This window comes from Dromaius novaehollandiae, chromosome 1 (genome assembly GCF_036370855.1).
Source record: "Dromaius novaehollandiae isolate bDroNov1 chromosome 1, bDroNov1.hap1, whole genome shotgun sequence".
NCBI lineage: Eukaryota > Metazoa > Chordata > Aves > Casuariiformes > Dromaiidae > Dromaius > Dromaius novaehollandiae.
The window spans coordinates 4366135-4389846 of NC_088098.1; the positions used below are offsets into that span (position 1 = coordinate 4366135).

Sequence of the window (23712 nt, forward strand, 5' to 3'; positions counted from 1 at the left end):
AAAGAGGGAGGCAGGATCAGAACCCAAGTGTTTGCGATTCATCATCATTCAAAAGTGCTCCCAGAAGCTCAGAGCTGATCAGACTCCCTGGTGGAGCGTCTTCTCAATATCAGATCAGAGAGAAAACCACTAAAAGTCATTTTTGGTCCTTAATGGGATTCTTCTCCAGAGCAGAAGATAGGGGCTCAAACTCTTTGTGCAGCCACAGAAGATCATTTGTGGCTTTCTGTGAAATGGGAGAGACTGAGATTTACAGGAGGGTTGAGGATTAAGTTGTTAAAAGTCTGGGATAACGAGAAATATCAAGGGATGTTACCAGCTGCGGTGGTCCCCAAAGCCATGTTAAGCAACCCACTGCTGATTTAAGAAACCATATTGCCTAACAGAGGCTGGGGCAAACTGGGGTTTGGAGCTTTCACCTGCTCTTATGGCTCACCCCCGAGCACTACCTCCCCCCAGCTCCCCAAGAGATGGGGCATTTGTGTGATGGCTTCCAGCTAGATTTTGGGTGCAGCTCAGAGAAACAGGAAAGTTGCCCAGCTCAAGCCTCTGTTGTTTCATGTGGAAACCTGATGATACTGATGGTCCCCGAGAAATAAGCCTGAGCAGGGCTGTATGTCTGTCTCTGCTTATTCCACTGATCCAGCCTATGCTCAGCTTGTGAGAAGTGTGTCATGCAGTGCCTTACCACATCTTGAAGGAACACTGCCAAGCCCTAGCCCCAAATCTTGTTCATATTGGATCAACACACTGTTTTATACCTTCCCTGTGTGTTTCACATCTCTCATAATCCATAACCCTTCCTTCTCCTTTGCAGTCCTGCCAGATTTGGCCCCTAGGGCTTCAATGACTCCCCAGCCCCTTTCAGATCCTGCCTGATATAGCTTTTTTGTTCTCTAACTCATACCATGCAGTTTTACCTTGCCTTTGCTGTCTGTCAAGCCGCGTTCAGACCTTCTGCTGTTACTCAAACAGTAAGCAAGAAGAGCGACACAGGGGATTTGTATGATTGCAACTGCCTGTGGTAGCACGAGAGCAGACTCTGTGACTTGGGAAGCCTTTCCCAGGCTTACGTCCCTTCTCACAACATCCAACCCATCAACTGAAGCTCTTTGCTGAACAGTTTCAGGTGGTTTCTGGGGAAGATCCTCTCTGCAGCGAGTCAAGCTGCATTGCCGTATTGCCCTGAATGGCTCGGTGCTGTGGCCGTGCGTGATGCTGACTTGCACCTTTCATACAGTAATCAATTCAGATCCACAGAGAAAGGACCGCTAGAAACCATCTACCAAGAGAAACGGGGGTCTGTTGGCCCCAACAGTCTATGAGCAGCTCACTAGTTTATCTATGCCCAAATAATGGCAGGAAGCACATGCTTTATAGCACAGGTGCCTAAAAAAACCCTCAGAACCACAAACTTGCCTAAAAAACAAAGGTATATTTTACACTTGCAGAAGTCCAGCTCCTGCGCCCCGCTGTGGGAGCCCCAGCTCCTCTGTGGGAAGTGACAAGGGCTCCTTGCAGAGCAAGGGATGACCAGTGCTGATTCCTGCTCCCCCCAAATGAAGAAAGCGATGTCTGTTTAGCTACCCACGACTCCCACCATGGCACGCTCTGCATGGGTCGCCCTTACGCACCCCCCCACGCCAGCAGCAGCAGAAACGGCACCACGAGCAGCTCTTCCTCCGGCGGCACGTGCCGAGTCCCCGCCTGGCACCCTGCACTCGTGGCCCTGGGAAAACGGCACTGAGCACGGGAGCTGCCACCGCAGCCCGTTTGCAGAGGACACGGCGCTGCAGCCCGCTGAAGAGCACCGCGCGAAACCCAACTGCAAAGACTTCCTTGGCCCGGCAGCCTTTGCAATTTTAAAATTAGCATGCAGAAATAGAGCTGGTGTGATTCGGAAAGGACAAACCCCACAAATGACTCCAACGTCACTTGTGGGCCCTCTGCCATCGCCGCAAAGAGCAAGGGCATCAATCTGCGAGTTTTAGCACCGTCAGGGTCTCTTTGGCAGTTCCGGGCAGGGAAAATGGCAGGGATGCCCAAGCCGGCGATGGCCATGTGTGGGCAGGGTGAGAGGCTTGTTGGATCCCGCGGGGACCTGTCTGGTGGGAGCAAGAGCCTGGGGCACCCAGCACCCAGCTGGCATGGGGCTGAGCAGCGTTGGAGACCTGAGGCCGCGGGAAAGCCCAGCTCGGCGGTGCCGGCGAAGTGCAACATGCAGGCAGAGGCACCACACCCCCTTCCCCGCAAAAAAGGCTGAGCCGCCCCGGCGTTTTGTTCAGGACGGTGGTTTAAAATCCCAAACCCAACCGAGAAGCTGGCAGTCCAGCTTTCTCCATGACCTGGCTCGTCTGGGAGAGGAGATCTGCTCGATCACTCGCGCGTCTGCGTGTGTATTGCTAAACCGCTGCCAGCGCTATTATTAGAAACAATTGTCTCTCCTGGAAATTTTACATCAAGGCTTGAAACAACTTTTCGTCTGCCCTCCCCAGCAGCGAGGAAGCTAACAATGCCGCCGAGAAATGCTCCCTGTGCGGAGCCTGCCGGCGAGGCGTGCAGGGACCCCCATGCAGGCGCAGCAGCACGGCTATTCATTTGTCTTCCCTAGACCTGGATCCGGAGCAACTTTTCTGCCCTGATTTAGGAAAAGGTGCAGAAAGGCAATGGAAAACAGCCCGGGGGGCTCTACGCTTCCCGAAGCCCCCCAGCTCTGCATTAAACTTGCTGCAGCCATTTGGAAAGGCAAGGAACAGTCCATCTTACCGCCGGTGGGGACAAGCATCCAGACTGGGGGGGAAATCGCCCCGCAGCCCGGCTCCCCAGCACCCTCTCCTCCCCTCCGGGGACAAAAAATCAGCTCCTCTCTTTCACTCGCCCACCGAATTCAGTTTTTTTTTCAAAAGGGAGAGAAAATCAAAGCGGGAGGAAGCGCTGCCCGCATTTCCCTCCGCGTGAGATAAATGGAGGGAGGGGGCGTGGAGCAACTTGCACACTGCGGCTGGCTTCTCCCCGGCGGCTCAGGGGAGCCCCCGGCCCGCCCGGCCCGTCTGGCTGCCCCGCTGCAGACAAAGACCCCCGTTACCTTCTCCCGTCCCTCGGCGGCCCTTCAGCTCCGCGCGCCGCCCACGAGCATCCCGCTACCTCCGCCTGGCGCAGGCCTCGGCTCTACCGCACGGCATCCATGGCCCGCACCGCCTCGGCGGCGGTTCGCTGGGCAGCGGCCCCTTCCCTGGCCTCCCTCCGCATGTGCCTCCCGCCCGGGGCGCCCCGGCCTCGGCGGGGGGCTGCGGGGGGCTGCGGGGGGCCGCCGCTCGCCCCGTGTGCCGGCGGGCGGCCGAGCCGGGATGCCGCAGCCCTCCTTCCCTTCCTCCCTTCCCCCGGCTCCCGTGCAGCCAGGACCGCGCCGCCGAGCTGAGAGGCTGGAGCCGGGGAGGGAGGAGGAGGAGGAGGAGGAGAAGGAGGAGGAGGAAGGAGGGAGGAGGGCAGCGAGCGGCAGTCGGCACTGGGTCATGTGAAACGCATGAACCCGGCTCGGCCTGCCGACATCTGGGCTCCCCCTTGCCTCTGGGAGGAGGATGGAGGGATGGAAGGACGGAGGGGTGGAGGGGGGCATCCCTCCCCCCAGCCCCATGCATGCACACCTTGAAATAACAACGCTGGCCAGCGGCAGAGGGGCGAAACTGCAGGGACGTGCCCAGCTCTCACCGCCTTCCCGGCTCGCTGCGCCCCGGTGCCGCTCCCGAAGAGGGAGCTGAGCATCCCCGGGTGGGGAGGAAGAGGAGGGCAGCGAAGGCCCTGTAGGAGCAGCACCAGCCCCTGCCAGGCTGCAGCCTGGGGGCATGGGGGGGGAGCATCTACCCTCTCCAGGCATTTTTTTCTCCTCCTGCCCCTGGTTTGCAAGACTTTAACTGGGCAGGGAGAGGAGTGCAGCAGCCACCCCCCAAGGAGGAAGGCACTTGTGCTGGTACAAAGGTGCCCAGACCAGTGGGAGATGCCAGGAATAAAGACACTTTATAGACTGCACTGGTGGTAGCACTGGTGCAAGGATATTGGCATTAAATCATTAGCTCAGCCAAAAAGGACAACGTGTATGAGCGAGCCTCCAGGTGAGCAAAACATGCTGGTTCGTTGTTCTGGACAAGTACAGCATGAAGCACCCACGCCACGATGCTGCGAGCTCTGACTTGCTGTGGGGCTGCTTTGCCTGCTGGTCGTTATCCTTTCTCCGGGCTGCTGTTACCCACCTTGGGTAAAACTGCTGAGCAGTTGCTGTTGTGCCATGTTCTGGCACAGGCTGGCCAGGAGGAGGTCTGCTTGGGGATGTATAGATACGTGAGCCTTTGTCTTCACTTGTTTTTAGCTGGCAATTATTTTGTGCCGCTGAGTCTGCTCACAGCTAGGATGGAGCTGGGGTCTACATGGGAAATAGGATTTTTTTTGCCCTGTAGGAAGATGACCAGGTTGCGTGGAGGTGGGGAATGGGCTGGAGGCTTGGATTCACCTGGGGCGTTTCTGGGTTTGGTCAGCTGTTAGACCGACCGCCAAGAGAGCGGCTCTGCCTGGTCCGCTCTGGGCAATACCGCAAGCTTTGTGCGCCCCATCTGCAACGTGCTTTTGGGTAAGAGGATCAAAACCCAACCTCAGAGAGTGCCTGGATGGCTCTCTCTCCTATCTTTAAGAGCATAGACATTATAAAATGGTGCCACATACCCAGCCACAGACAGGCTGGCCCATCCAGCTCTCCCCACCCAAGGCCGCTGCTGGCTTTGGTTAAGGAGCTAAATATAGAGGCAGCTCCAGCCTCTGGTTGCTGAGGGCCGGTGTGGAGAGCGGCTAAGAGCAAGTGACTGAGACAGCCAAGCTCTGCTGTGCAGGCGATCCCAAGGTCAGGCCATGGCGACAAGAGGCAGCAAAGCGAGAGGTGGCTTTGGCAGCCCACCAAGCGGGTACCCACCTCTGCCCCAGTGAAAGCAGAGGGACCACAGCCACATCGCCAGGCAAGAGCAAAGCTACAGCCTGGTGATGTTTTCTGGGCACATCTAATCCAGGTCGAGATCAGGCCGCTGAATGACCCAGGAGGGGCAAAACAGTCCCCGATGCAGCGGTACCCTACATGTATGGCCAGGAGCCAGCAGCGACCTTGCACAAGTGCAGACCTCACCAAGACTTGCACGGGGAAGGTGTGAGCAAACTGCAACTTGATATATAGCAGATTTATAGCAGTTTCACAAGCAGGCACAAACACTGCTGCTACGCACTGTCAGCACCTGAACTTCTGGAGGGACAAGACACTTTTGCTCCAGGATGGGTGGACTAGGGTATTAATATAGCTGCATGTGCTGCCAGTGCTTGTGAGCTGCTCACACAGCAGTAGCAGCCTCCACTGAGATGGTCCCCTTTCTGACTGGAGCTGGCATTTTTGATTAGTATTTTAAACAACAGAGCACAAACTTCAGAGCATCCTGGAATTTTAAACCCATAATTTCAGGGAAAGGTAAAACTTCAAGTTGCATCCTAAATTCTGTCTCGCTGTTCCCCTTCAGCTGTGGGCAGCACAAATCTTGAGCAGGTTCTGCCACTTTCAGTGGTGGTGGCAAAATGTAAGCCCAGAAAATAGTCTGGGTAAATTTTCAGTCTGAATCCCAGTGGTGGTTCAGCTTGGGTTCTCAACCCTGGCCAGAATCAGTGAGTAAAAATCATGTTCCCAGGCTGCCTTTCACTAAACTAGAAGGCAAAGCTGCTTCAGAAGTACACTCACCATGCAGGTGTCTGCCTCTGCTTGTTGCAATACAGGAATATGCCAAGGCAATGGGCTTTGCCCTTGGGCTACGAATATCCTTCAATTAGCAAAGCCCAAAGGCAATTTGCCCCACCCATTTCTATATGGCACACATGGTCCTTTGAGGTAATTTGTCCTTTCCTGCCAGGATCTGCCTCAAAATCCAGAGCAGAGCCAGGGTGTGGTTCAGCATTGCTCAGCTGGCGATACAACAGCCCGCCCGTTGTGTTAAAGAAACAGCAACAGAGATTGGAAGGCTCTAATTGGAAAGTAATTTGTTTCGTGCATAGTAGAAAAACTGGAAAGCAAAGTTCACCCTGCCCAGAACTGCAATTTTCAGCTTTCAGTGCAGGTGTGGGGAGCTTCATCAGCCTTGGCTCTAAACACAGCCTCCCAGCACCAGTCCAGCCTCTCCCTTCTGCATAAAGCTTGGACAAATAGGCACGGGTTTTGGACAAGTCTGGGGGCAACAAGAAGGCATCCTTTCTCATGCCCCCCCAGTGTTATGGTGGGATTGTCTACTGGAGGTGTCAGAGGATCCCATCACTGTATGATCCTAATGTTCTCCTCCAACATCTTTGGGAGGTAGGTTGGCACTATTGGCTTATTTTATTGCGAATGGCCTGAGTTACAGACCAATTAACTGCTGTGTGTCATGTCAGGGAAGCAGTCTGAGGTAGAAATGGGCGTAGAGCCCCTTGGTTCCCCAGGTGCAATGGCTCAGCACCTCTGCAGCCTTCGAGCCACCTCAAGCACCTCAGATCCCTGGCCATGCTGCAATAGCCATTCATGCCCATCTAGCACCGGTTTCAGGAAAGTCCCCCAAAAGAAAGAGTAATATGGGCTACAGAGTAGCTACAAAGTACAAAGGCTTAAAAATTCCTGCAAAGTGGGAGATATTTCTGCCACATTTCCTGAAACCTTGCTTTCATGATGCAGCATTTCTGATAAAAATAAATTCCTGGTCTGTACGGAGATGACATCCTCCAGGTACATGATGAAGCTAATGGAAGACCGAGAAATGGGGGCTGTTTCCTATAACATGGGAAGATAGCTGAGCATTGTCCCTGCCTGCGTTGATCATGAAAGCTCAACCAGAGAGACTTGTTTTCTTCCAGAATTGGACAAGGAACTTGCTGCTGATCTTCTCTTTGGTTCACAGCGCATCTCCTTCCTAGCATCACCCTGGCCAGCTCTGGACCGATTCCCTGGCAGCAGGGCAGTGCTAGAGCTGTGAGGGCTGCAGAGTGGAAGAAAGATCTGTGGAGATATAGACCAGCATTTGCAGACCTTTTACTTGCGGCCTTACAAGTAGAGAGGAACAGAGGCTCTCAGAGCGGATGCAGACCTCAAGAAGAATACCTTGTCACTAGCAAAGCCTCCATGGGGAAGAGCATGTTTTCGGGATCAGTCTCCCTTTTCCAGCCTTCATGCACCCTCTCTTGTGTAAATCAGTGAGCCAAGGACAGTAGCGGAAGTTAAATGGATACCCAGACGAAGAGTAATAACAGTTTCTGCTTGCGTGGCAACCCGTGCAAAGCTCTGTGGTCTCAGTTAACCCAACCCTGCAGTACTCTCCAGAGTTTGGGGAGTGCTGCCAGCCTTTTTTCACAGATGGGCAAACACAGATGGGTAAATGGCACTCAGTGCCATTCGGTGAGTAGGAAATAAGGCAAATAAAGCCAGGGGCACAACGCTGTGGGGTACATTTACCTTGCCGTGACTGCAGTGGTGTGACCAGACCTGGAGCAGGTTGAGATGGCTGCTTGGATGCCAGTAGCCATGAGGCCACCATGGCTGGGACCACTAGCCCAAGGAGGATGCCAAAGCCCAAAGGTGCTTTGCAGTGCACACAGGGCTCACCGCTGGCTCACCTAAAGCGTTGCCAATGCTCCCGCCAGCTAGTCTAAGCATGCAGGAGGACAACTGCATTGCAGGGCAGAGACAGCTCTTTGTGTCGTCCTGAGCTTGCTATCCCCTTCTTCCTCTCCCCGACACACATGCTGCAGTTCAGATTTCCTCAACAGCGTCCTTTTAGGAAAAAAACATTCACCTCATGCACATTCCTCTCTAAATTCCTAATTATAATTCAGCAGTGGTAGCAAGAGTACTTTTATTCAAGGAGCTTCTGTAATTTCACAAGGTCTCTGGAGTTGTCAATACCCAAACAATACATGCAAGTAACAAACATTTCATCTGGGCGCAGCAGAGCTGCTGTCACTGCAATGATTAGAAGCAGGCGATAGCTGCTTCTCTTCCAAGCTGGTTTGCATCATGGCAAGACTCAAAAAGAGAACAGTAACCCAAATATTTAATTTAAACATACACAGAGGGAAGCCTCTAGCAATCAGATTCCTAGGCTCCAAAATAACAACACAGATTCCTTTTTATTGGTTCCTGATAACAAAGCAAGGAAGAAACACAATGGCCTTGTGCTGGAGAAATACTGTTGACAATTCACTTCCATTCTTGTTAGCAAGGATTAAAATGTCAAAATACTTTACAGGGAATGTGGTGATAGGATTGGGGGTGCCATCAAAACGTGTGAGCTCTTACATGAGCACTCCTAGTATTTTCAGAAAAGCTTAATCAATATTGTCTACCCCAGAAATGCATTAATTAGCACTAACGGTTTGGAGGAGATGCCATGTCATGCAATAATATTCACACTTACATAATGATTTGCATCCTTAAGTGGTGCAGTGCTTTACAGGATTCATTGTTGTTCCCCCATATGGTGCATCTGAGACCCATGGAAGGTGAGGGAAACGCTTTCAAAAAATACTTACACTATGCTAAAGTCATCTAACTGCCTAACTGCCTGTGGGAGGTTTTTGAGGGCCTAGCTCTCATTGATTGCACAACTCCTAACCCATAATTTTTCAGGGGCAGCAAAAGATTGAAAAACACCCCAAACTTAAAAAGCAACATGGACCTAGGTGACTTAGGAACTGAATCCCATTTTGAGAGATAATATAATGTTAGGCACATGAATCTCACTGTAAATCAATGCAGCTGACTTACTCTCACTATGACAAGTATCAGCCAGCCCTAGAAAAAGAGGTGTCAAGTTAGCCTTTGGGTTAATGCATGCAGTTCCTGTGAAATTAATAGTATAGCAAGGTCTTGTCTGATAACGATCTCTGATGCAGGTTACTCAGAGAAGCACCACAATATGTGCAACAACAGTGCAAGTGTCCTCACCTCTGTTCTGCTCAGACAACCTGTATCCTCCGTGCACCAAATGTGCCCCATGCTGGGAAGTAGGAGCTGGACTGATGCAACCCACTCAGCTCACCCCAGCCACCAAACTACTCTCACCCCCTTCCACCTACTCTGAGCATCTCACAGACCAGTGCCAGCAAGAGAAGACGAAGTACACCACTACCAGACCAGTCCCCATCATCTCATTTTTGTTCTGTAATGGATCAGGACAAATTGTCTTCTTGGGATTATTAAATGCTGAGAGCTTCGGAAGTCAGGTGGAAAGCACAGGGATCTCATTCAGAAATGTAAAATGAGATCAAGCATGAGCAGGACCTGACTCGTGTAATTGGATCTGCACAGGGTGACCTGTAAACAATTTAAGAGATAAAGCACGTGAAATACCAAGTGTCATGATGCAGTATGTTCCAAACCGGGAATATCTCCAAGTTTGCTTCATGAACTACAGGATGTTTCTAGTTAAGCCTTCCACAGAAATATTTCACTTCTGAGATGAGTCGCGGATGTTATTTCCCATGCCATGCTTTCATTAGTTTCCGGGACAATCCCTTAAGTAATTGGTGCACAAAAGGAGAAGGGAGGAATCAAGGAGGAATTCAGCTTTGGACAAAATAGGCCTCCGGGGCCTCTGATTAATTTTCACACATACTCTACTTGAAGGATCTCAGAGAGCTGAAGAGGGAAGGAAGCAGACCTTGATGTTCCAGAGAACTGGTACAATAAATCCTCCATTCATTAGAAAGAAAGTGCATGCTGGCAGGATGCAGAGCTGTGACACAGGCAAATGAAGCTAAGCTGGGCTGTCCATAACTCACAGTCTTTGGGAGGCAGCTAAGACGGACGGCGAGGACCAGCCGATTCCAGCTGCTCAGTGCTACTGCCTGTGGGCTGGCAAATCCTGCCTGCTGCCTCTGGCTCTGGCCTGGGGCTGCCAGGGAGAGGGACACGTGTCGTGCGTAAGTCACCTGTGCCCCTCTGGCATCCAAGACGCCAAACAAAGCAAACAGCTGAGGTGTGCATAAGGGAATAAAGAAGCTCTGGGTAGGCAACCAGACCATGGCTCAGGCCATTCTTGCTATTATTCCCTGAATACTGCCAGTTTCAGCCAGAAATGGCCTAAAATGGCCATAGCAGAACATTGCAGGAAAGGCTGGACATCATGTAGGCCTCTTTCATCCCCCAGAACTGGGATGAGGCCTTACCCTAAGGAGAGCGGACTTTTGGAGGAGACCAAAGGTGGTGGAGGCATGGAGAAAGACCTCCCCATTCTGAAAAAAGCCATTTCCTTGGCCAAGGGCTCTGTTAGGTCAGAGAGGACCTGGAGAGATGTTCTCAGACCACTTATGCATCATCAGAAACAGCAGGTCACAACACAAAAAGAATTCAAATGCAACTAATTAAAGGAAATCTGATTCCCTACCAATCAACATCGCCTATGCTAAAGAAATGCATAAGGCAAGAACCTGAGGATAAGGCTGAAGAAAACTGATATTATTTCCCCCTCATCTCTGTGAAGAGGTTTTCCTTTCCTCTGATGCTGCTGTTAACCTGTGCTGGTGTAAGCTGAGGAGCCTTCTCAGATGATAAAAGGCAGGACAAGTAATTGTGAAGGAAATAAAATGAGTCAGCTGAGAGCTCTGAGCCCAGAAAGGCTGCTCCTATAAAGCACAGTCTACGCAGCAGGCCAGGAGGAATCTACATAGTGAGGTACTTTCTCCTGTATAGAAGAAGAAGAAAGCAAACTCTTATTTTATTCTTATTTTACTCTTCTCTGTACTGAAGTACCATTAGTATTTTGCATGCTGTCAAATACGAAGAATAGTTTTGTAGTTGTACACTGCCTTCTACTAAGGATCTCCAAATTTACACTGTTTAGAAAAGCTTTATGTTTCAAAAGGTGTATTCACACAAATAAAATCTATCTTTTGGGCCACATTTTGCAGAAAATCCTGAGAACACTCCAAAATGGTATTGATATTATTATTGACAGCTTCCAGTAGATAAAAAAAAATCAAACACCAGTTTGACAATGCTTTCAGTACATCACTGCAATATAAAAAAAGGCTTACGAGAACCTCCATCACTCTGAAACAAAAGAATTTTAGCATTTCTCCTTTCCTATGTGAAATTATTTTTCCAGCAGCCATACTCAAAAAAGAGACCAATATTAAAATGACATAGTCAAAGCACAATCTTACCCACTGAAGAAAAAAAGTTGTAGGCTTGCTTGCCAATTTCTGTTACTTTTTGCTCATCCTTTTCTATTTCTTAAAACATTTTTCTCTCCTCCATTGCTTGCCAAACGAGACCAAATGAGGGAAATCCCCTGAATGCAGTAGGAGATAGTTGTTCTAGCCAAAGCTCTTGTTGGTGTTAGTAGCAGGTAGCCTAATTTCATACCCAGGTGTTGTTTTTAAGTTCACGTAGTCTTCTTATTGATAGTTTTCACTATCTCTGTGAAACAAGATCATTGCCTAAGTTGAACAGATGGGAAAATGGAGTCAGAGAGCGATCAATTTACCTGAGTAAGATCCTACACCAAATTGGAGAGACAGATCAGGAAATAAATCTCAAAGCCTGTGACACCGAAGCCTTTGTGCTAACTCAAGACCACTCTTCTTCCCCCAGTTAATGAATCAGTGATTAACAAAGGCTGCTCCATTTCTGACAGCTTAATCTGCAATTTCTACTTTACACTTTGGTTCTCTTTGTTTTTTTAAGCTTTATGAGGCAATCCTTGCAAGTAGAGGAAGCAAACAGTAAATAAATCTCAGAGCAAGTAAACCCTTCTGTCATAAGACTCCAATGAACAGATCTTATTTGCCAGAAAATATTTATCTGACCAATAATGTTTGCATTTAGGCCCAGTCAATTGCTCTAATAACAAACACCCAAATTGCTTTTAATATGAAAACATTTAAAATGGGCTCAGCATCTTCTAAATAAACATAGCAATAGTCATAATGGTGCTCTGCTAGAGCCAAAGGCTCAGTGTTACTTGATTTATTGTTTAACTTGAGCCTAATTGCTGCGTATCTAACGTCTCTGGAGCAGGGGCTGCTATTGCTTGTCTGAATATGATTTCCTTTTCATTACTGAAGCACACCGGGATAAAAACCTGCTCTCCTGATACCCAATCGAGGGCAGTCACCACAAGACTATTAACCCTTTGCTATGGAGACTGAAGTGCTTGATTAATTCAGTCTATAAAGGTGGCTCATTTCCCCTCCAGTACATTAGTATGTACCAGCCTGGTTTCTGACCACCCTGTGATTTCCATGGGTTTCTCCATGCAATATCTCTGTGAAGTCTAGCCGTGTTTGCACAGGGTCCCAGAGAGGCAGAGATCAGCCCCCAAAAGGGAATGAGACCCCCAAAGGGGCTCATTGATGGGACTTAGCAGCTTTTTCTAGCTTTTGCCTGTTATTTGGGATAAGAGAGTCTTGGGTTTCAAGTGCCTACTTTGCAGACTCATCACATCTTTCACCTAACAGCTGTAAAAGGCCTTGCCACGGGGCTGCAACCCATGATGTCCCCAAAGCTGTGGGCATTAACACTGCCCCAGAGAGCACTCCTGGAGCTTGGGCTGGAAAACTGCATCCACACCTTCTGCCTTCCCCCATCTCCCTCCCCAAGGGGTCTGAAATCCTTTAATGCAATGCGGAGTAGCTTCAGCTGGTGGGATTGAAAGCCAGCTGCCCTTCCCTGACCTGAGACAGCTGTACTGGGAGGTAAAACACATGCTAGGTGGTGGGATAAATGGCAATGATATTTCCCATTCAGAAAAGAGTCAAGAACCTCAGCTTCATACCTCCTGCATGAGGTCTCAAACCACTGAGCTCTGGTATTAGAAGGTGAGGAGTGGGGAGCAGGACCTGTTTTGGCTCTGAAGACTGATCAACCTCTCCTGTCCTTGTGTGAAAACACCACCTGGTAGATGTTAAAATGGTAATTTCTGCAGTTCTGTGCTGTTGCAGTCTTCAGGCTGCGGCAAACAAGGTGCCTGTTTTTTGGATGGGGAAGGGTGGATTTGTGTGGGGGTGGAAGAGCTGTGAGGTCAGGTCTCACCCACACATTCCTCAATGCCTTTCTGCCTTGCACTATCCCACTGGCCTCATCCATAACATTAGTCTGGTCGTAACACACTTCCCTGTCTCCTGAGAGGACAGTGAAGTGTAACTCATTAAACCCTGAAAGGTGAATATATACTTTGCTCATAACTCATAAATAAACACTTGCGAGGATGATAATTTTACAATGATTCCTTCTGCTTGTTTTTTTGTTTTGTTTTGTTTTACAAAAAGGGGAAATTATATTCAGGTTAGCTATGGCAGCATATTCCGCTAGACGAATAAGATACACAGCAATTAAACTCAAGCCATACAACGAATCAAGTATGATGAGCTTTTGACTTTGCAGAACTTTTTGGCTTTGCATATGTCATTACAATGACTGCGATGTTTGTTTATAAGATTTTGAGTACATTTAAAACATTTTCAGATTAACTGTGTAGGAGGGGTTGTTATTAAAGCAATCGAAGAGGCTAAAATGCAAACATTCTTGGTCAAATGGATGTTCTCAGGCAAAACAAGTCTTTCCATGGCCGTTCCCATGGCAGGCTGCATGGGAGAAAGTGAGGAAATAAAACCCAATTGCACTGTGGTCCCTGATGTTTGGAATATCATTATATAGCTGCAGGATGCAACTACACTGCACACTCAAAACAGGTGCAAACATCTGTCAAGAATCAACTGCATAAATACATTAGTCCTTGTATGTTCAAGGTGCAACCAAGGAAACTAGTGATGAAAGACTTCTCCATGCCTTATCTACAAATTGCTCGGAGCCACTGCTGTCGCTGCAGAGCACATCGGCACTGATGTCCTGCTGGGGCTGAGCTGACTCCAGCCCCGCAGCCTCGTGGTGGGGTCAGGCAGTGCGGGTACACCGGTATGCCTGGTGCACGGCAGAGCGGGCCGTGGTGCCTTGCGGGGTCATGCAACCCGAGGGGTTTGGATCGGCCCCGCTGTGCTGTCTTGGAGGAGCAGTGATGTTCGTTATCTCACCACTGTAGCTCAGGCTTCTGGTTTGGAGAAATGCTAATTTTTCAGTCCCCTGGTTCCCAGACAAATGTTTCTCTCCCTCCTCCTCATTCCTGAGACGGCTTTCTTTCCACAGCGACAATGACCTTATGATCTGAAAACGCGGGGTTGCCAAATCTCATGATAGATGACGTTTTTCTGAAAACCTGCCCTTCTGGACTGTTTCCAGAAGGTGAAAGAAAAGTGCAACTGTATTCTTTTTATAAAATCTCATTATTTTAAGGTAGTCTTATTATTTTTGAGCCATAATACTCTTAAAAATGGAGTGTGCTTTGCTTGTTAGAGTCAAGGGAGTAGTTTGACCCTTTGGTTTAAGTATTTTACTGTTTAGGGAAGAATAGCTGCATATGGAAGACCCTGTCCTAGAGTATGTTTTTTTGTAAAACCATGTTTTTAATCCCAGCAGTCGGTTTGCATACAGTTTCACTGGTCCTTGTTTCATGAGGGACCAGTGTGCTTGGTGAGTTCAAAAAGTTCGGCTGCCAGCTTCAAGTGAAGTGAGGACAAAAATTAATGGGAAATAAATGAGAGGGAAATGGACAAAGCCGAAAGTTAAAAGGTGACAGGAGCAACTCCTCTGCAGGAGGAAAAAAATGTTAATTAATACTTTTTCTCCAAAATTTGCCTTGGAAACACAGACAGAAGAGGTGACCTGGGTGGTCCCATCTCAAAGGGCTTAGACAAAAGAGATTTCCTTGGTGCAGAGGGGTCTGGAGAAAAAAGGCAGAAGTTTTTCCTGTCACAGGTGGAAGAATGAAGTAAAAGTGTGGAAACAAGTGCTGGAGGACAAAGATGGGTGGAAAACGTGAAAAATGTTTCCTATAGCCTTGATCCTACAAAAACAACAGTCTTGACATCAGTCGAAAGGGCAAGTGGCTAATGAGGGCCAACAGCGAGTTTGGTGTCGCTCGTGACATGACACGCTGGCTGAGCTCAGTATCAAGGCTGCTGTGTGTTTATTGAGTTTACAGCATAAGTGCCTTTTTTACAGCACTGGAACAGCCGCAACAACTTATTACGGCTGTAAAGCGCCATGCATGCTCTACAGCCCAAAGCGGTCCAGCAACTCACATAATTGCAACTCTAGTAAATTAATGGGATCGGCCTGAGGACAGGACAGAGTGCTGGGAGGGGCTGCTCTTCATGCTGAGGCTCCAGCAGACCAGCAGGACGCAGGCACAAAGGAGGTGGTGTGTCCTACCAGTGTCACTGCTCTCAGCCTGAAGAACAAGTCATATTTAGTCAGAAACATGGCCCAAGCGTAGGCAAAAGCCCCAAGTTTAGGCAATGGTCAGCTAGTGCAGGGGCTACAGCTGCTGCCGGGAACCCAGAGGGAGAACCCAGACCCAGGGGCAAAGCGTCTGGACAAGCCTGACGTGAACTGAACTGGGAAAACATCTTCTTCATTAATAAAATGTTATTGCTATTGTCATTTTGAAATAATTGAGAACGGAAAAGCTCCCAGTGCATCCCAATACCCTATGGGTACGCAGGTCTTACTCTGAGTTTTAATCACTGTTTTCTTCCTTTTCCCTTTTTATGGGTATTATTATTGTTATTGGAATTATTGCTATACAAACACAGCCTCTTTCTGTGTTAAATGAAAGTTACAGTTTCACTCCTAGATGGCAGTATAAATTATTACACAGGCTACCCTATAATCTCTGGTCATGTTGTAAGGCAAGGTAATTGATTCCCAAGTCACTAAAGCTAACTAACATGACTGTAAATCTAATGCTTGAGCAGTGTTTGCTATTAAAAAGTCAACATCTACAATGGCTACTACATTGCAATTACTGGGAAAATGATGATTTGCTCTAGACTTAAAGCAGGGAATAATTGTAGCCTCTCTTGGGACCTTGATTATGATAACTGTTGGTGAACGGTGATTTCTTTCTAGTGGTGATCACGTATGTTGCCTCTCCCTACGCGTATTCCCCGAACCCTGCAGGATCACAATTCCTGGCACACACAACACCCACAGAGCTGGGCTCAGTGCTTCCACCTGCATTGACCAAAATAAATAAACCATCTAAGACAGTGAGCAGTTTCAGGTTTTGAGCTGGTGCAGGTCTTTGCCGCTTCATTGAAGTCCAAGGATTGTGCTGATACACCCCACTGAAAACTGCCCCTTTCTGTTTGCATTTCAGAAGTGGGATCAAGCTCTGCTGCTGTCACTTGCAGAGTGACAGAACTCATGAAACGCAAAATAATCTGGCTGACAACCCCAACTTAGCACGTGGAAAACCTTTAAAGCGTTAAAGGGTAGTGAGGTGTGGAGGAGTAAGGGAGGCACCACATCCCAGCAGTCACCCCGTTTGCACATCTGGGTTAGGCCAGTGAAGCCACTGATGCCTAAATGGGTTGCTTTTATGACCAACTGAGAGAGGTCAGTGCCACTGAAAACTCCCGTAGAGAAATCCAATGGCCTCTGAATTTCTGCCTCCTCCTTAGGCTGGATCCTACCTAGAAATACAATTTCTCATGTCACTAGCATTCTAATTTCCAAGGATATTTGTGTAGACTGTTGCATGCTTTGATGCTTCTTAGCTTTCAAGCAACGTGGAGCGTGCACCCTGACCCTGACTTGCTCCTGAGCCCTGCAAGAGACCTTCCAGCATCAGGACCTGGTTGGTCTCTGGCCCGTTGGCTCTTCACGGCCCTACGTCCAGTGAAGGGACACGTGGAAACGCAAGCAGGATGGCAAGCAGTGTTTCTGGGCTCTAGCAAATCTCAAGGCTACAGATAGTCATTTTGGATAAAATTCAGATAGTATCCAGGACTGACGAGAGTGGGAGAGGCCTGATAACAGGTCAATCTGCTCATATCAACACAACTCTTTACAGGAGCTGATTTCAATAGCAGGTTTCTGAAAATCTTATTTAGGGCTGTACAAAACATCCGGAGGGAAATCTGGAAGTCGTTCCTTTCACGAAAGAAGAAATTCCTTTCACTACAGTTTCTTTTTCCTGCTGATTTCCCCTCACAAAGAAACAAGCAAGCCCAAGCAAATAAACAAGGCAATCCATAGGAAATACCCCATTTCCCTCTCATCCTTTTATTCCCACTAAACAAAATCCTTAAAGTGGTGCGGGACTGAAAGTCACTTGTTGCTTGAAACAAGCAGAAAAGAGATGCTGCCACCCGCTTTGGTGCAAAATCGGCTCTTTTGCTAAACTAGCAGAGATGACTGATTTCTGCATTATCAAGTGACCAGGGATGAAACTGCATAAATTGTGGCGAAGGATTGTAAATGTCATTTTTATGCACTCACTGGCAGAAACAGTGAATAATAATAATAATAATAAAAACAGTTAGAAAAAATGATTCATTTAATTGTACAGTTGAATACCAATGAGTGTGTATGTGAAACCCCAGCATCATTTATTTATTATTTATTGCTGTCACCGTGTCCGCAGAGCTCATTCATTGTGCATGCTGCTTTGGTGTGGACACGGGCTCACGCAGCGGCAGCTCTTTGCTCTTAAAGCAGTGTTGACCGAGGGTGGACCTTGCAAAACGATCCTAATGAGCAGAACTAGAATAATGGTCTGGAGGAAAGGGAGAGGGAAAAAAAAAAAAAAAAGGAAAAAAAGGCCAGATGTAAGGGAATACCTTTTAAATGAGTCCGTTCAGTAGTGAGTGTGGTTACATCACAGCTGAGCGCTGTTTTGCTTGTGTGGCTGTTCATACATCATCGTGCTAACAAGGTGGTGAATAACTATGTGCATGTATATTATAAGATGCTTTCTTCCCACTGAACACTACTTAAATCTATTGAAAAGAGGGATCTAAAAATGAAAATAAACAGTGGAGGTGCTTTGGGAATAGCGGGAAGAGAACAAAACTGAGTGCTGGCAGCAGCGCCGTCCCTCCAAGTCCCTTGACGGGCGACCAGGTTATTGCAAAGGTCCTTTCCTGGACTCCGGCAGTGCCCGCAGACCGACAAGTAAGCTCACGTGGGAAACAAAAGAAGAAAGCAAGCTCTGCATTTACCTCCAATTATCCCGCAATTGCCTGGGCTTGCTCGCACAGCAGTCTGTCCCCTGACCAGCCTGCGCTGCCGCCCAGACCAAAGATCCCCCCCGTGAAACCAAGCAATTTACAGCCGAATCAATGCCCAGCTGGCACACGCAGTGCGAATGAGGGGCTGGGTGCTTATGGCGGGACTGAAACGTTAAATACCTCCGGCATACTCATTTATTTATGACTTCTTCAGCCTACAGTAACTACAAGCAATAATTGGATTGTGCTCAGCATAGCAGGATTGATTTGCTACTTAATAATAAAACCAGGTCCTCTGTTGATAACAGCATCCCTAGAAACGAGGAGGTCTGATGAAAAATGCATTCAAGGCACAATGCTAACTCTGAAAGCTCACGTGGCTCCCCGTGCAGAACAGGACCTCTGCCAGATGCAGATTTCCTACTGGCAACGGTTAAAACACACTCTTTGTGGTCTTCTGGGCCTTCGACAGAATATTTACCAACTTTGGCAGGGCCGTTATTTAGCATTTTGACAAAGCGCAGTGAACACAGCTTATTCTTCTGCAGCTCATGTTTTTCTGAAGGTCGTGGCTAACCCCTAGTACAATCTGCAGTGGCCTCCAGTTGCCTCCGAGTGAAAAGTGGCATTTAGACTTAATTACAGAGCAGCACCATGGAGCCGGACTACCCAAACCCCCTTCTTCATCCGAAGCCAGAAACGCCTAAAGCGACATAAATATCACAAATACAGATGCCTGCTGTGCAGCCCTCTGCAGCAGGCGCTCACGCGGGTGGGCCTGTTTCCCCAGCGTTGTTCCTTGCATCTCCCTGCCAGCTGGGGCTATCGCATGAGATTGGCTGGTTTTTGTGCCCTGCTGCTCCCTCCTTGAACCAAACACCCTGGCTCTACTGGCAGCATTTCGTGAGCCGTGTGCAAGGGTGCCAGCCCACTCCGGAGGCATATACGTAACCAGCCACACATAACCAGCCCTTCCTGGGCTCTGCCTTTTTGGAGCGGACGCGGCACTCTTGCCCTGTGCCCCTTCTGCTCTGCATGACTGTTGCTGGGCTCAACCAACCCTGGCCACTTGCAAGCCGCCAGCCCAGCCCTGCTAGGACGGGCTTTGGAAGAGCAAGGAGGAGCCATCAGCTACTTAACCACAGAGGTCATTAACAAAATCTGCTTCAAGATGCCACCGTCTGTTGAAGGATCGCCTGACTTTAATATACAAATAAGAAAAAAAGCCGAGGGCTTAAGGCTTGCATGCTAAAAAAGACAGGAGTATGATGGGAATGAGAAAATGGCCCACCTCATTGCCTGCCTGTCAGGAGTTTTTACAGAAGCAGCAGCCACCACGCCTGCTGCTGCGGGCAAGAGCAAGGCAGCGTAAGCTCGCCCACCTCGGAAATGCACAGCGTTCCCCTCCGTCCTCCTGTGCCTGCAAAACACCGGAGCAGACTCAACTCCTCAATCATGTAGGATGGGACACATGTCTGGAGCCTTTACACTTGGCTGGACCCCCATTTTAAGGTGTGTAGTATAACAAAATAAAAATACAGCCATTGCGTAGGTAATAACCCATGCTAAAGTTGCTGCTGTGCTCGGTACCAGTGCTGCAGGCTATAGTAGACACGAGGCAGAAGAGAGGCTGTCATAATCACTTTGCAAAAGCATAAGTTTGGAGAGCATTTACACTTCTCTTTCTGTTATGCGTGTTTGAAAAGATTGTCATTGGCTTACAATTATAATTATATGATTATGATTTATTATTATCCACAGACAGCTAAGGGGAAAAAAGGGGTAAAATCAAGAATCCTGCTGAACTTGGTAGATTTTGGTTCAGAGTCCAGTTATGGGCAGCCCAAATATCCCAATGTCTAAGTATGCTGCCACATCTCATGCACAGCGTTTGGTGTCTAATGTTACCCTGGTGTCTTGACCAGCAAGTTTGCAGCAGAACGCCACATGCCTTTAGATGCACAGAGCGTAGGTCTCAGTTGAGCCCAAGTTAAGACTCATGGTCACAGTGACCTTGAGGCAACTAATTATGGGGTGATGTGCCTGTAAATTATAAAGCCCAGCCACTGAGAAACCCACCACTTTTTTCAAGTATTTGAATTGGCATCTTTTCCACTTGGACATGGAACTCAGCTCCTGGCACAAGAAGAAATGTCCTGACTCAGAAACTACCTCCCCCTCCTTAAAATTGCCTAGAGAATAAAATCAAAGTTTGCTGCAAGGAACCTGGTATTTAATTTCTTATTTTATATCACTTTCTGGTACACACACACACACACACACACACACACACACACACATTCACATATATATATATATATTTATATATATGTTTAGGTATCTATTTTAATGTATAGTTGTTCCTCTGGTGATGCACATATTTCAGTTAGGCCCAGAGCCAGTGGCAGCTGTGCTGAAGCTATTCTGCAATACTTCTGCTAAGGCAGTCCCAAAGCTGCTACATGCTTTATAACCATCACAGTTTAATCAGGCCTTGCACATCCAAGATGCCTGGAATTACCCAGCTGTAACAGATCGTGTCTGGGGTGTTTGAAGCTGTGGGGCTGCTCCTTCCCTTCCCTTCCCTCTGAGTAACTGAATAGGAGTAAGTAATGAAAAGCAGGCAGCAATGTGGGAGAAGCCCTTCCTTTGAGTACCACGTGAAGCTTGTAGCCTGGGCTGTTTGGGCCAGCCCTGAAACTCTCTTTGCTCTCCCTTTGCCGTGGCTGGGAGACTCCTAATCTCCTCCCAGGACTTTGGGACCATGTGCTGGGCCTTTTTCTGCATTCAGTTCCCCTGGCGCTGTAGGGCCATCACTGAGGTCCCACAGGATGACACTGGCATCAGGAGCAGGGCATCTGGCCTGCGTTCCCCCTTGGTTACCCCCGAGGGAGCACAGCAGTAACTACTGAGAGGAAAACTCCAGGTTATTCACCGAATGACAGCTTGTCACCAAATAAATAAATAAAGCAGGAGAACCAGGTACTGCCTGTCATCCCTAATGCGAATCTGCCTCTGATGCTGACAGCCCTCATGTTTCACGATTTGCTCAGTCAGTTTGCTTTCCATATGGAATAATTAGCAGCCAGGCTGGACGACTTCCTACCGGCTTTGGTTTGCCGTCTCTCTCTCCCAGGGTTACCCCAGCTCCAATTAGAGGAGTCCCAAGGAGGACCCTCGCACAAGGATGGGTTCCCAGGTGATGCAGGGGTCTTCTGCAGCAGGTCACTGAGCTGGTCACCCCATGTTCCCTCTACAGTCATCAGCACCTCCAAAAAGTGGTTCCCTCCTCTGACCTGAAGATGAGCTGAAAGGAGAGGATCTGAAGTGCTTTCTATCGGGTGCACAGAGAGCTCCAGGTGACCGTCCAGAGCTGTGTGCCGAAGGCCATAGCGCGATGTGCATTTAAGCCAGCCTTACCACTAAAAAGGCAATTCCAGCTCCAGCTGCCTTTTGGGGGATTAAAACGATGCCCAACTCATGACATGGGGAAACATCTCAGTGGGACAAAGTCTCCTGACGCAGCCTGTGAGCTCAGTGGGACCCTCCTGTGTGGCTATCTTCACAGCACAGCTTGGAAAATACATCATGCTTGCTCTGAAAATGAGATTCTCCTGGCCTGTAAAAAGGAGGCTCTTCCATGGGGAACAAGCTGATCTGCATAAATCTCATCTCATCTTGCTGCTTGCACTCCTAATGAGCCTGTTGCTGCGGGGATAGGCTTAGCCTATCCCGATCAACAGCAGCATTTAATGCTGTCTGCATGGTCAGCCACTGGACAAAGGCAGTGTTTTGCTAAGCTGCAGAACTGTTAATAAAAGGCAGTTTTTCAGCAGAGAAAGCAGTCATGCTCTGCAAACTCATGTGTGTTTTGCTAGGTGGTATTGTGCATCATGTCTTTATGCCTTATTGCCTTATTCTGAAAAAGTGGGAAAATGCCTGACAATCTCCTATTTTGACTTTTTAAAAGAAAAAAATCTTTTACCTGCAATTTTTTTTAAAGCTTAAGACAAGCATATAATATAAATACTGTGAAAGTAAAGGCAGTGTGTCTCGATTGCTCCAAATATTTGGTGGTAAATTTTAAAATTTGAGATGTGTAATACCTGGCAGAGCCTAGGCTAAAAACAAAGCAAGACACCCTCTGAGAATGAGCATTTCTGCTGTTTCCATCTCTTTTCTTCCACAGCCTAACCTTGGGAGGGTCAGCGGTATTTCAGGATGACAGCGCTGCCGTAGCTGTGTCATTCCGTTCTTGATCACAAAACATCTCTGTCTCAAGGTGATGCACAGCTTCGTGACACATCGCAGCCACGGACCGCTTAGCCTGGAGGAGCTGGGCAATAGAAACTCCCTTAGTCTGAGCCAAGAGCAGTTTTGTTCTGAAGATCTGAATACTTAGAAATATTTTACCTTTTCTCTATACCTTCCTAGTCTGCGCATGTTATATATTCCTCTTCTCTGTGACTGCTCCATATAGAAGCCGAACTTCTTAAACCCACAGCTACAGAGCTTGATTTTTGAGCTCAGATTGCAAATACAGTTATATTGCTAAGGAGCCCTGTAGCAGTCCTTCGCGCTGGCCACATTGATGGCCATCACAACAGGAATGCCAGCTGCATCGTTACGATACCCTCTGGCAGTGGATCAGCAACTGCAAGAATGTGCAGGATTAGTAATAAATCAACCGCATCCTGTGAACATTGTTGCAGGATGTGATTAATTTTTGCATATGCCAATAATACGGTGAGCCAGATCCTCTGTTAATATAAAGCTGCCTAATTCTTGACTTTAGGATTTGGCTTGGTGTAACGCTCACTTAAGACTCCTAGACAGTTTGCCCATACCAGTGTATTGGCTTCTACGTTCAAGGTCAGAGCCTTAGCTGGTGAAATTAGCAGTTTACCAGAGGGAGAAGTTTGCATTGCAGCAATGGCTAGGGGTTAACAAGAGCTAGTTTGCATGCTAACCACTGCATTTCAGAAAAACATACAAGATTAGTAGACCCAGGGAAAAAATTTCCTAGGATCTTTTCTTTTCATCAGGTTTTGTGGTCTTTTTTTTTAAATAGAAACCTTCAAAAAGAGCTTGATTTAAATGTGGTTCCACTAAAACCCAGCCTGCCACGGTCTGCATGACCACTGTGCATACTATGTTGAGTGTGCATGGGGAACTGCACAATTTAGGGATTTCATTCGGAAACCAAATGTCAGAAACCAAAGATGTCAAAATGTCAGAAATTTCCTCAAAATAGGATGGCCTGTGGTGTCCAACTCTTAAGCACCATTGCTGGAGAAGTCATTAGGATTCCTCACACCTCTGGAGCTTTTGGAGATAATCATAACACCAGTCTCTGTTGGTTTCCTGGGAAAGCAAAGCTGGGAGACTCTTTGCAAAGCAGTAGCATGCAAACGGAGTCTAGACAAAGCCCCTGCACAATGCTCATGCGCAGGAAGCTCCTTTCAGATCTCAAGAGCCACTGTGGGATTATAACCTACAATATATTTCTGAGTAATTGAAAAGCCTTGAAGTTTGGTGTTTCCATGTAAGGATGCAACAAAAGAACCACTGCACAGGGTTGCACCACACTATACCCAT

The 23712-nt window shown here is 48.0% G+C and overlaps 1 protein-coding gene across 7 annotated transcripts in view; it reads right to left on the reverse strand.

Moving 5' to 3' along the window:
* The window catches only part of FRMD4A (FERM domain containing 4A), a 299143-nt gene that overhangs the window by 151313 nt on the left and 124118 nt on the right, over nt 1-23712 (reverse strand). Inside the window, exon 1 of one of the 7 annotated variants that reach the window (XM_064504783.1) lies at nt 3086-3219. The exons of the other annotated variants lie outside the window; for them this stretch is intronic. The gene's annotated coding sequence lies outside the window, so the exon portion shown is untranslated. Of the gene's footprint in view, nt 1-3085; nt 3220-23712 lie in introns of those variants that run through there. 7 annotated transcript variants of the gene reach the window in all.